The sequence below is a fragment of the Lolium perenne genome, chromosome 2, assembly GCF_019359855.2.
Source record: "Lolium perenne isolate Kyuss_39 chromosome 2, Kyuss_2.0, whole genome shotgun sequence".
Lineage (NCBI taxonomy): Eukaryota > Viridiplantae > Streptophyta > Magnoliopsida > Poales > Poaceae > Lolium > Lolium perenne.
This window is the reverse complement of record NC_067245.2, coordinates 317,885,158-317,896,888: the sequence shown is the minus strand read 5'-3', so window position 1 is coordinate 317,896,888 and position 11,731 is coordinate 317,885,158. Positions and strand designations below refer to the sequence as shown.

The window sequence follows — 11,731 nt, the reverse complement described above, 5'->3', positions numbered from 1 at the left end:
CCAAGTTGGGGTCTCTGGAGGCAGGGTTTAGGCGCTCTCCAGGACAATTCCCCTATTACCACTCCAATTGGGCACTTGGCACTCAGAATGTGCTGCTAAGGAAGGTTCCTCTTCATCTTCATATTCCTCTTCCATTTCCCAACCCTACATTTTAGGAACCAGAATGAAACCGCATTCATGCTACTTTAATCCCGCATTAGGGGGACCAGCCTTGCCAAGGATTGATATGAGTTTAGTGACGTTAGTTTGGACTTTGGTTGGGTTACCATCTCCTTTCTAACTGAATTTTGCTGGTGTTCGAGACCGAGTCGGAGTTTAACTTTCGATTTGGTTTCCTCTGGAAAATTTGCAAAACAATTAAACCACTAAACTAAGTATGTCACGAAGGGAGAGACTGGCAAACTAAAAGCTGACATCTGTCAGGAGTGGTACTATTACAAGTGGCATGCCGATATCAAAGTGACATATATCCATTCATGTGGCATGTAGAGTCAAAACATTGAAGGAAGTGAGGGAGAATTCATTACGGCTTCCCCCTACAGTTTTCTTTCAAAGAAGAAAGTAATTCATCCATGTAACATGAAAGTTTTAACATAGTACAATACATCGTACTGGATAAATTTACATGGTGGATTTTTCTTTACCTGTTACAGACCAGTTACAATATAACGATGAAAGGGAAAAAAAAAACATGGGAACAAACTACCGATACATGATTTAGAACTATTACAGATAAGTAATCCAAACAGACAGGGGGAATCTTTGTAAGCGTAGAGCTTCTCATAGCATCTGCTTTGGGGCTTCAAGTAAAGATTATACCTCAATTAGTAATTATGCTCCTCACATCCTAATGCTCCCAAGAAAGTTCCTGTCCTTGTTGTCCATATTACTTGTGAGAAAATCTAGAAAGTCGTTGAAACTGCTCTCTTTGTACTTTTTGGGATTTTGTTCATCCACTAGCTCTTTGGCACATGCGACCTTCTCATGCAGTGCAAAACCAAGGATGCTAGCTATAGAGATCCTTTCTTCTTCAGGATTCAGAAGAGCACGGTGCACAACAGTCTTTACTCGACCATTACTCAGAACTTCCATGTGGTCTCCTACGTGGACATTCAATGCATGTGGAAGTTGCTGTACCACTTTCCAGCTGTTGCTGTTGCGATCAACGACCTCCAGGCCCCGACAACTTGTGAGCAAGATGGTAAGGAATCCGTAATCAGAATGCGGTGCCAGCCCTATCGCCACATCACCTTCTGATTCTTTAGGGTAGCAATTCACTGACATTAGCTGCAATCCTTCTTCAAATTTCTCATGTTGGTAATCCTTGCCCAATCCCAGGCCTTCAAGTATTGCCTCCATGAGCTGCAAAGCCACCCTCCTTACTTCAACAGCAAAATTTCCCATGTGTTTCCTGTTTTCAGTAAACAAAAATGGAGTTATTCTGGCTCTTACAGAAACACACACACATTTAGTTCTGTAGTTTGAGAATGTAAGTAGATTTTGTAAGATGATCTTTTACCTGTAGATTGGTGGCTTTTCTGGCCAATATTGCATCCAATCACTGAGGGGATGGGCATAATGCTTTAGGAATGCCCTTGACATACTAATGCCATCCTTTGAGCTGGTGTCATATCTAACAGGCTGTCGAAGGTCGTCTGATGCAAACTCTTCCTTTATCTCACTTGGCAGTTTGAAGAAATCTAAAGCTGCTTCAAAAGCACCATCCATGACAGATTGATTGATCCCATGGTTTATAACCTGCAAAAATGGAGGAATCATCAGAGACTGGATACACATATAAGCTTTCTTTCTTTGCTTACCACCTGCTAGTTAGTGTCCAACAAGGGTTCTAGGAAAACACAGTAGCTTAAGTTATCCTATTATGTAGTTACTTAATCAGAAGAAGAAACATTCTGACGAATTCTTTTCTTTTCTCATATGTTTTAATCATTAATCCTTGAGAACCTTGACATTCCTTATGTTTGAAACTTGAAGCTTGAGCATTTTTAGATGCACATAACGCACATTTTGTATCAATTGGCTTTTTTATTTCCATTAATGGAAGATCACCTTTGTCAGAAAACACACCACAGTAATACTGTTCGCTTCCTTGTTCTGCCTACATGGACCCAGGAACTAAACTTGAAACCAGTCAGTAATAATGTTTGCTTCCTTGTTACAGGTTTACAACTTTGACCAACTGTTGACTAATAATGAAGAAAACCAATGCTTTGCATATGGACTGTAGAAGGTTTCTGTTACATATTGTACGTTAAATTAATGAAGACGGATTTACAGATAAAAAGAAATTTACATGAAGCGCAATGCTTTCTGGATATGTGCACATAGAGAAAAAATATAAAGAATGCGACAGGTATAGGAATATCTACCATTTGTGAGTACTAAAGTGAGCTTCAATTAGTAGTTTTGTCATTCCCATGAATACTGGACTACTGAATGGCGAAATGGGCATTGAACTTTCCCGCGTCATTCTATTTGTCAGTTTCCCTGCAACCAAGCGACATAAAGGAACTGGTCGTCCTCCATTTGATCTAGTTTCAGACAGTCGTCATTGTCTCATACAATTATGTGTGCGGTCTGTTATACTCTATATACACCTAGTTATACATAGCTCAAACTCCTCATTTTGGGGCCAAAAGTGGGAATGGAGCTCATCAAACCATGCTCCTGTCAGAATCTTCTGCGTGTACTAACAAATACGACACCGTCACAACTAGCTGCGGGATTTGAAAGAAAGTCCTCCTAGCCCTTTTTGGAACGTTTCTGCAATGGCAAATCTAGTTTAATTTCCTCACATTTTCCATTACAGGTCAGCTTCCTTGATCTACATTCTAGCACAGTGTGCACAAGTGGCAATGTTAACCATGTGAGTTTGGACAATGAGAGAAATGACAAGGTAAAAGGAAAAAAAAAACAAGAAATGTTCTCGGGGAGCATACCTGGAAGTACCCAAGATCATGGCATGCTTTGGCGATATCTTCTACCACGCCGGATCGTGTTTCGGGTTCAAGAATGAGGTGACCCAGGTTGATCACCGGCATTGGCGGCGGATGGAGGTCATCTGATGGCAGCTGTTCCTGAGGGACACTCTTTGAGTCATCAGACATGTTGACTGACCACCAGTGTACAGGCACCAGAGTCCAATCTTACTATCCAGAATCAGAACAGGATGAAGTGTTGTCCTATGGGATAGCATCTACTTATAGGCAGGTCCATTCCAGGTAACCCAGGAAACCACTGTCTGCATCCCTCTGCAGGCATACCAATACGGTATACACATTCTGATCCTCCTCACCTGGACAGTGCTCACTCCAAATGAGAGGTCAAGCCATCCATCACCATCCATGCATGCACTTGGCAATATATTTATTATTACTGGTCCAGGGGAAGCTCCTTCGCGGGTCCTACGTTGGGAATATGCATGTCGCCTGTGTGCCGCCGCATAGGCAAATTGGAGTATCTTAACACTATATCTTAACACTACGCTCCAGGCTCGGCCGTTTTTTTCAGCCTACTCTTTTGCTCCTGTTATGCAACTCAGCAACTGGTTTTTGTTTAGAAATTAGGCAACAATAATGGCAATACCGATAATATCTTATATGGACACAACTTGTTTTCTGCCAATGTTTTTGCTGCTGTCCAGGGTTGTGCTGATGGACGCTGGATTCCTGGTGCAAGTATGAGGGTCTGAAAAAGCTTGATTTTGGCAGTGTCCCGGATGGTGGCGTCGCTCTCGCCCACTACACTCTTTCTTCCTGCTTACGCGTTGCAGTGCAACTGGGGATTTTTCGTGTGACGCAACGACAAGCATCGTATGGGAATAACAGCGGCAACTTGCTTCCGCTTGTGTTTCTGGTGCCTGTCCAGGAGGGGCTGATGGAGGGCACTAGAGCTGCCGGTCTGAATCTGAATGGAAGCTTTGGTTAGCTCATTGTTTGGTGCAGTGCCACCGAAAAAAAGCTATTTCTGGCGCTTCTCGTAGGCTGCCCTGTTACCAATTAGTGGCAATAAACTTTGTAGTAGCAGAGACCGTGGATGTGGATGAGCCTCGTCCGTGCTTACTATCTTGCAGCAGACGTGTCCACCATGGAACTTTCTGCCATGTTTTTCTTTTACTTGGTAATAAGGTGTTCAAGTTCCAGGGTTTGGATGCTTTGGCTGGTGGTTCGTGTGAAGCCACCTGTCTTGGGACTGAAACATATGGCATCTGTGATGCTTTGCATTTTCTAAGTTTAAATAGCACTCGTGCACTTTTTAGCACTCGGGTTAACTGTAAGTAAACGGAACAGCTTATCCAGTCTTCCCCTAGAACATTGTAGTACATCCTCTCCAGTTCACGTCAAATTCGGGAGGCCTAATAACCGCTGGCAGGTCGGCCCACGATCGAACACAAGAGTTTTGTTGAACTTGATACGGGCCGGGCCCAGGTCACCGCCCGAGCGCGGCCCACGCCGCAGAAAAAGGGTCGCTGCCCGCCGCCGTCCACGACCAACACGGCAGCAGAGGAGCAGAAGGAAAAAAAAAACACGCGAGAAGAAAGGACAAAGGGGGTAAAAAGATGGCGGCGTCAGCCGACGCTGCGGCGACGGCGACGGCGGCGGCGCGGACGCTGCGGTGGGCGGGGCGCGCCGGCCACCTGGGCGGCGTCCCGCGCGCCGCGGTGATCGGCGCCATCGGCACCCTCGCCAAGGCGTACATGGCGCTGCTCAGCACCACCACCGTCCACAACGCCGACGCCCTCCACCGCGTCGTCAGATCGCGGCCCCCCGGCACGCCGCTCCTCACCATCAGCAACCACATGTCCACGTATGTCTCCGCTCTCTCGCCCCGCCACCCCGCGTATTACTCTTACTGTTAATGGCTTCGAGCTAGATTTAGGCGGAGAGATCGGAGTTGCTGTTTGTGCGAGTACTTCTGATCTGTCCTTGTGGCAGCACCCGGTTGCGAATCTGTGCAAATTGCGTGGGTCGGTAACCTGCAAATAGAGCCCTTCGCTGATGCCATTTACTTTTAGGATTGATGCTATTGCATTCAGTCGTGTCTGTTCATTGGGGTTTATTGGTCAACAGCATGAGTAGTGGATTTCTATGAACCATTATTAGAACTCAGATACTCTGCAGTTATAATTCAGAGTTTTCGACAAACCTCATCGGCCAGCAGGCGTCCACATGTTGGGTTTCAATTTAAGTGTTGAAATTTTAGTTAAATTTCACGAAGGCGCATATTGCTCTCTTTTTTACATGCCACATCGACTTAGTGTAGATTGAAATCGTGATTTTCTAGAAGCCGTGTATGCAATCGACAAGACAGATCTATCTTATATATGATGTGTTGTCTTAGCATTTGGTGTATTGTACACGTGCCATGGATAGGTGCCAGATGTTACGAACTAGTGCGGCATATATTGTTTTCTATATACGCTTCTTGTGTGTCCGGAGTTTTGGTAACCTCGAGGCTATCCTGTACTTGTACTTTTTGTACAGGATAGATGACCCGTTTATGTGGGGATTCAAGGGTTTCCCTATTACAGATGCGAAGCTTGCAAGATGGGTGTTGACAGCTGAGGATATCTGCTTCAGAAATGCATTCATGTCTTACATGTTTAGAGTCGGTGAGGCTCCTTGTGCTTCTTTATTATTTATATTGCGTATTATGATACTCAGTATGGTACATTGTCACATATCATCATGTTGGCCTAGTTATCTCCCCGAAACATCACTTTCGCTTGTTCTAACTCATGCTGTGCAGCGTGCTCCGGCGTGGATTGTAGTCAATTTCAAGATAAGAAATGTTGCTATAGCAGTGCCATTTTATTGCATCCTTTAGTTAAGCATCTGGTAACCCCATTTAATAAATAGGCCTTTTCGCTCTCACTTATATGTTTTCATTTAAAATGCAAATACCGTCGTAGTTTGGAGTTGCTACTATGCTAACTCACATCATGTGTACAGAGCCGCTAACAACTGTCATAGATATTTTGTTTACCTAAGAGGTCCTAATTTATGACACTCACTATCAAGACTAGCTCTAGAAAGTTAACTAAAAACATCAAACTTTTCCAAGCACTATGTATGTTGTTGCTTACTGTATATTTGTTCTGTATTTCACATTTTCCATATAGTATGCATTTACCATGAAATTGCATGTTTCTTTTTCAGTACTACTACATATATCAAATGAAATGATATGATGCTTGCCTTGCTTTGTGCTAGTATAACATAAACGATGATAAGCTAACATCTATGTCATCTGACCTCTAGTTCAATTGGTACTTTAGATGCTGAGTGCTTGTGTTTTTTCTTTATTCTTGCATTTTCAGGTTCTGTTGCAAGGCAGTGTCAACATAGATGTGTATCACATAATTTGATGATTTTGCTACTGAAAACTAATTGTATGCACAGGAAAATGTGTGCCGATCACAAGAGGGGCTGGAATTTATCAAGAGCATATGAATGAAGCCCTTGAAGTGCTTAGCACTGGCAGCTGGGTATGCACATATTCTTCATTTCAGTATCAGTTATTCTGTCATTAACAGATGGTGTGCTTATGTTTACAAATACTGGCCTTTATTTGATTGTAAATTTCCTCATGACACATTCAAACAGTTGCATTCATTCCCTGAAGGAAAAGTAGCCCAAGATCACCAGCCAATCAGGACGACTGAAGTGGGGAACTGCCAGTCTTATTATCCGAGCTCCTGTAACCCCAATAGTTTTGCCTATTATTCACACTGGTTTTGAAAAGGTATAATGGAAATTTTTCTTATCTCTGAGATACCATCGTTTTTTTAGATTTGCACTGCATTGACAAAGAACATTTGAAATCAAAAGTTGCACACAGTACTGTTAATGAAAGATGATATATTGCTACAGTGGTGTGTGCCAATCTTTTTTCTTATTCAATGAGTTGCCTGACTCCCAGCACTAGTTCATTAGCATTCTCTTTGGTAAAATGAAAGTCTTCTTCGGTGTTATTTCTCTTAGATTTGCACTGCATTGATGAGGAACATTTGAAGTTAAATGTTATACTATGATTTATTGCTACAGTGGTGCATGTCGATCTTTCTTTTCTTATTCAATGAATTGCATGACTCCCAGCACTAGTTCATCCACATTCTCTTTGATAAAATGGAAATCTTCTTCGGTGTTATTTCTCTTAGATTTCCACTCCATTGATGAGGACATTTGAAGTTAAATGTTATACATAGTACTCTTAATAAAATACTGTATGATTTATTGCTACAGTGGTGTGTGCCAATCTTTTTTTTTCTTATTCAATGAACTGCATGACTCCCAGCACTAGTTCATGCACATTCTCTTTGATAAAATAAAAATCTTCTCCGGTGTTATTTCTCTTAGATTTATACTGCATTGATGAGGACATTTGAAGTTAAATGTTATACATAGTACTCTTAATGAAATACTGTATGATTTTTGCTACAGTGGTGTATGTCGATATTTCTTTTCTTATTCAGTGAATTGCATGACTCCCAGCACTAGTTCATCCACATTCTCTTTGATAAAATGAAAATCTTCTTCGTTGTTGTTTCTCTTAGATTTGCACTGGATTGGTGAGGAACATTTGAAGTTAAATGTTATACATACTACTCTTAATGAAATGTGATTTATTGCAATAGTATTGTGTGTCAGGTTTTTACTTTTTCATGAACATCTCCCTTAATGACTCCCAGCTTATTCCCTTTGATAAAACTAAGATTTCTTTTGTGCTACTTTAACATCCACCTGCTGGACTGTAGGTCATGCCAGAGAAATCATTCTTTGGGCGCCGTCCACCATTGCCCCTCTGCGGCAAGGAGATACAAATTATTGTGGGAGAACCAGTAGAATTTGATCTGCCGAGCTTAAAGCAGGAAGCAGCAACGATACCCCAAGACACATCGTTTGAAAGGAAGGGCTGGCCGACCATCACACCTGAGGGGCTAGACGAGGCAGCGCAGAGATGGCTTTACCAGAAGATGTCGGACAAGATTCAGTCTGTGATGGAGGGGTTGAGGAAAACGCTTCTGAACCAGAAGCAACATTGATCATTTTGTTCTTCCACAATGGGCCAAGGACGGAGGGCCTCCATTTTTTTCTCCAGTACCTTGTTGTGTTGGTTCGGAATCAGATATAGCTAATAGCTCCACTAGCTAGTTTAAGATGATGCGAACACAATAGGTGCAAACAGGATGAGTAATGGTTGGACATTGCACCTTCCTAAATGTACGATAGAAGCAGTTAGGACAATTAGAGTTCAGACAACTTGACTGTCATTAATGGTCACTATATTTGCACCCAAATCATATTTATTTGAACCAGCAGCACTGATATTCTTGTCTTTTTGTTATGATGAGTTTTACATAACAATAAGTTGTACATGCCAGCCTATGTTGCCAATATGTTCAAAGAGATTAATATTACGGACGTGAATTTTTGGCTCTTGGGTGACCTGTTTTGATCATATTCTTCATTTCAGTATCAGTCATTCTGTCATTAACAGATGGTGTGCTTATGTTTGCAAATACTGGCCTTTATTTGATTGTAAATTTCGTCATGACATATTCAAACAGTTGCATTCATTCCCTCAAGCCCAAGATCACCAGCCAATCAGACGACTGAAGTGGGCAACTGCCAGTCTTATTGTGCGAGCACCTGTAACCCCAGTAGCTTTGCCTATTATTCACACTGGTTTTGAAAAGGTATATGGAAATCTCTGTATCTCTGAGATACCATCATTTTTACAGATTTGCACTGCACTGACAAGGAACATTTGAAATGAAACGTTGCACACAGTACTCTTAATTAAAGATGATATATTGCTACAGTTTTGTGTGTGTCGATCTTTCTTTTCTTATTCAATGAGTTGCACCAGCACTATTTCATCCGCATTCTCTTTGGTAAAATGAAAAATCTTCTTCGGTGTTATTTCTCTTAGATTTGCACTGCATTGATGAGGAACATTTGAAGTTAGATGTTATACATAGTACTCTTGATGAAATATGGTTTATTGCTACAATGGTGTATTTTGGTTTTTTTGCTTGTTCATGAACTACATGACCCCCAGCTCTAGTTCATCTGTATTCCGTTTGATAAACTAAGATTTGCACCGTCAAAAAAAAACTAAGATTTCTTATCTCCCTGCTGGACTGTAGGTCATGCCAGAGAAATCATTCTTTGGGCACCGTCCACCATTGCCTCTCGATCTGCGGCAAGGAGATACAAATTATTGTGGGGGAACCAGTAGAATTTGATCTGCCGAGCTTAAAGCAGGTAGCAGCAACGATAAGCTAAGACATCGTTTGAAAGTAAGGGCTGGCCGCTAGACGAGGCAGCGCAGAGATGGCTTTACCAGAAGATCATGTCGGAGAGGATCCGGTCTGTGATGGAGGGGTTGAGGAAAGCGCTTTTGAACCAGAAGCAACATTGATCATTTTTTCTCTAGTACCTTGTTGGGTTGGTTTGGAATCGGATATAGCTCCACTAGCTAGTTTAAGATGATGCAGACACAATAGGGCAATCAGGATGAGTAATGGTTGAACATCGCACCTGCCTAAATGTACGATAGAAGCAGTTTAGAGAATTATAGTTCAGACAACCTGACTCTGATTGATGGTCACTACATTTGCTACCAAATCATATTTATCTGAACCACCAACACTCATATTCTTGTCTTTTGTTGTGATGAGTTTTACATAAAGATCATTTAACAATAAGTTGTACGTGCCAGCCTAGGTTACCAATACGTTATACTAACAATTAATCCTTCTTCACCTCCAGGCCTTAATATTAATTACCATCTACTAGTATTTTACTCACCTGCAACAACATATGATTTTGTTTCAGCATTCATGTGTAGAGTGGAAACCAACAGGCTCACATTACATAGGAATTGACGAACAATTAAAAATCCCACGATATCTTCAATTCACCTAGCTTCACGTAGAAAATAAAAAAATCATGTGTAGAGTGGAAACCAACATGCTCACATTACACAGGAATTGACGAACAATTAAAAATCCCACAATATCTTCAATTCACCTAGCTTCACGTATAAAATAAAATAAATCAACTCAAGCGAATTAAAAATCCCACAATATCTTCAATTCACCGAGCTTCACGCACCGGGCTGCCCTTTTTTTAACTCGAGCGATTTTATGTGTCACTTGGGCGCTGACTCCGTCGACAGCTTGTATGATATGACGGGTGAGAGCTCGGCAGCTGCAATGTCGCCGGTGATCGAAAGGGTTGAGGAGATGTATGTTGCCTCGGTCCGGCCGTCTCTGGCAAACACAATAGGGCAATCAGGATGAGCAATGGTTGGATGTTGCATCTTCAATTCACCTGGCTGGCTTGAGGTATAAAACTAAGTCAACTCAAACGAGTTTATGTGTCAATGGGGGTGCTGGTGTCCATGGACTGTTTGGGGTCTTGTAAGCGTGCCCCAGCTGGTAGTACCATGTCTTTGTTCGGCCGTCCTCCGTGGATAGCTCGAATGGGTATGAAGTTCCATAGGGTATGGACGGCGAGAGCTCCGCAACCGCGGCGTCGCCGGTGAAAGGATTGAGGAGGCGCACGTCGCGTCGGCCCGGCCCTTCCCGGCGCACTAGGAGGAGGCCCTCGACCGATCGAAGGACGGCATGGTCAGCGAGAAGAGGAAGCCGAAGGCAGACGGAGGCTCCGGTGAAGACGTTGACGAAGCGTTTCCTGCCGTCGTCGCCGGGGCCGAGCCCATGCCGCTCCTGCGAGATCCTCCATCGGCGCGGATGGAACCGCGGGTCGGCGATACCCTGGCCGCGCGGCGCAGGCGGTCCTCCACCGCCATGTGCGCACACGGCGCGGAAGCGGACGTAGTCCGGCAGGTCTCCGGCCGCAGCACCCGCCGGCCCGATGAGCCGGACCATGTCCGCGTGCAGGGACGTCCATCGAGACCTGTCGTCGGCAGAGGGAGCCGGAGCGATGGCCTGATGGCGCGCACGCTTCGGCGAAAGCGACATCCTTCCAGATGGCGGACGCAGGTCGAAACTTCTTTTTTTTCTACCCTAGGCCGAAATAAGAGGAATCTGTACTGTACCGGTCAGAGGTTGGAGTTGGCCTCGAATCGACTTATTATACGGGCCGGTAGTGGAGATGGAGTTGGGCCTTAGCTTTCCAGCAACCTAACCTTCTCGATTTACACGACCTTTTTTATGCACGCTTCGTTCTTTTATCTTTTTTTCTTGAAGAAGGGAGGGTAAGCTCCATCTCATATTTAAGGCGGTATACATTTCTGGGAAAGGCGGTATACATTTTAATGGCATGAACTATTGCACAAAGAGCCTCCAAAATACAGGAGAAAACGCGATCGACTCCTCGGTCCTCTGCATCGACGACGGCGAGCCTCCATCGTCGGCCACCTTGACACCGTCACGGATGTACCACTTGATGGTGAGAAGGCGTTGATACCTACGGGAAGCTCTATGACGAGGCGGTTCATCGGCAATGCCCACCATGAGGGGCTTGGGTTTTAGAGAAAGGCGACGACGGAAGTTCCGGGAGCGAGGCGGTACACGACGTACCCAGGTTCACGTCCCCGCGGTGGAGGATCGCTACGTCCTGCTAGCAATCCAGTATATGAAAATATGTGTACAGGGGGCCGCCATAGGCGGAGTTGTTGGATCTAGTCTAGTTCTAATCCGCGGGTTGCGGTGTCTAGGAGTGTCGCCTCTATGATT

At 43.8% G+C, this 11,731-nt stretch overlaps 2 pseudogenes; one reads left to right on the top strand and one right to left on the bottom strand.

Annotated features, from left to right (window-relative positions):
- Positions 1 to 831: 831 nt before the first annotated feature.
- Positions 832 to 3,267, bottom strand: LOC127336705 (flavanone 3-dioxygenase 3-like; annotated as a pseudogene).
- Positions 3,268 to 4,530: 1,263 nt separating this feature from the next.
- Positions 4,531 to 8,461, top strand: LOC127336698 (N-acylphosphatidylethanolamine synthase-like; annotated as a pseudogene).
- Positions 8,462 to 11,731: the final 3,270 nt, after the last annotated feature.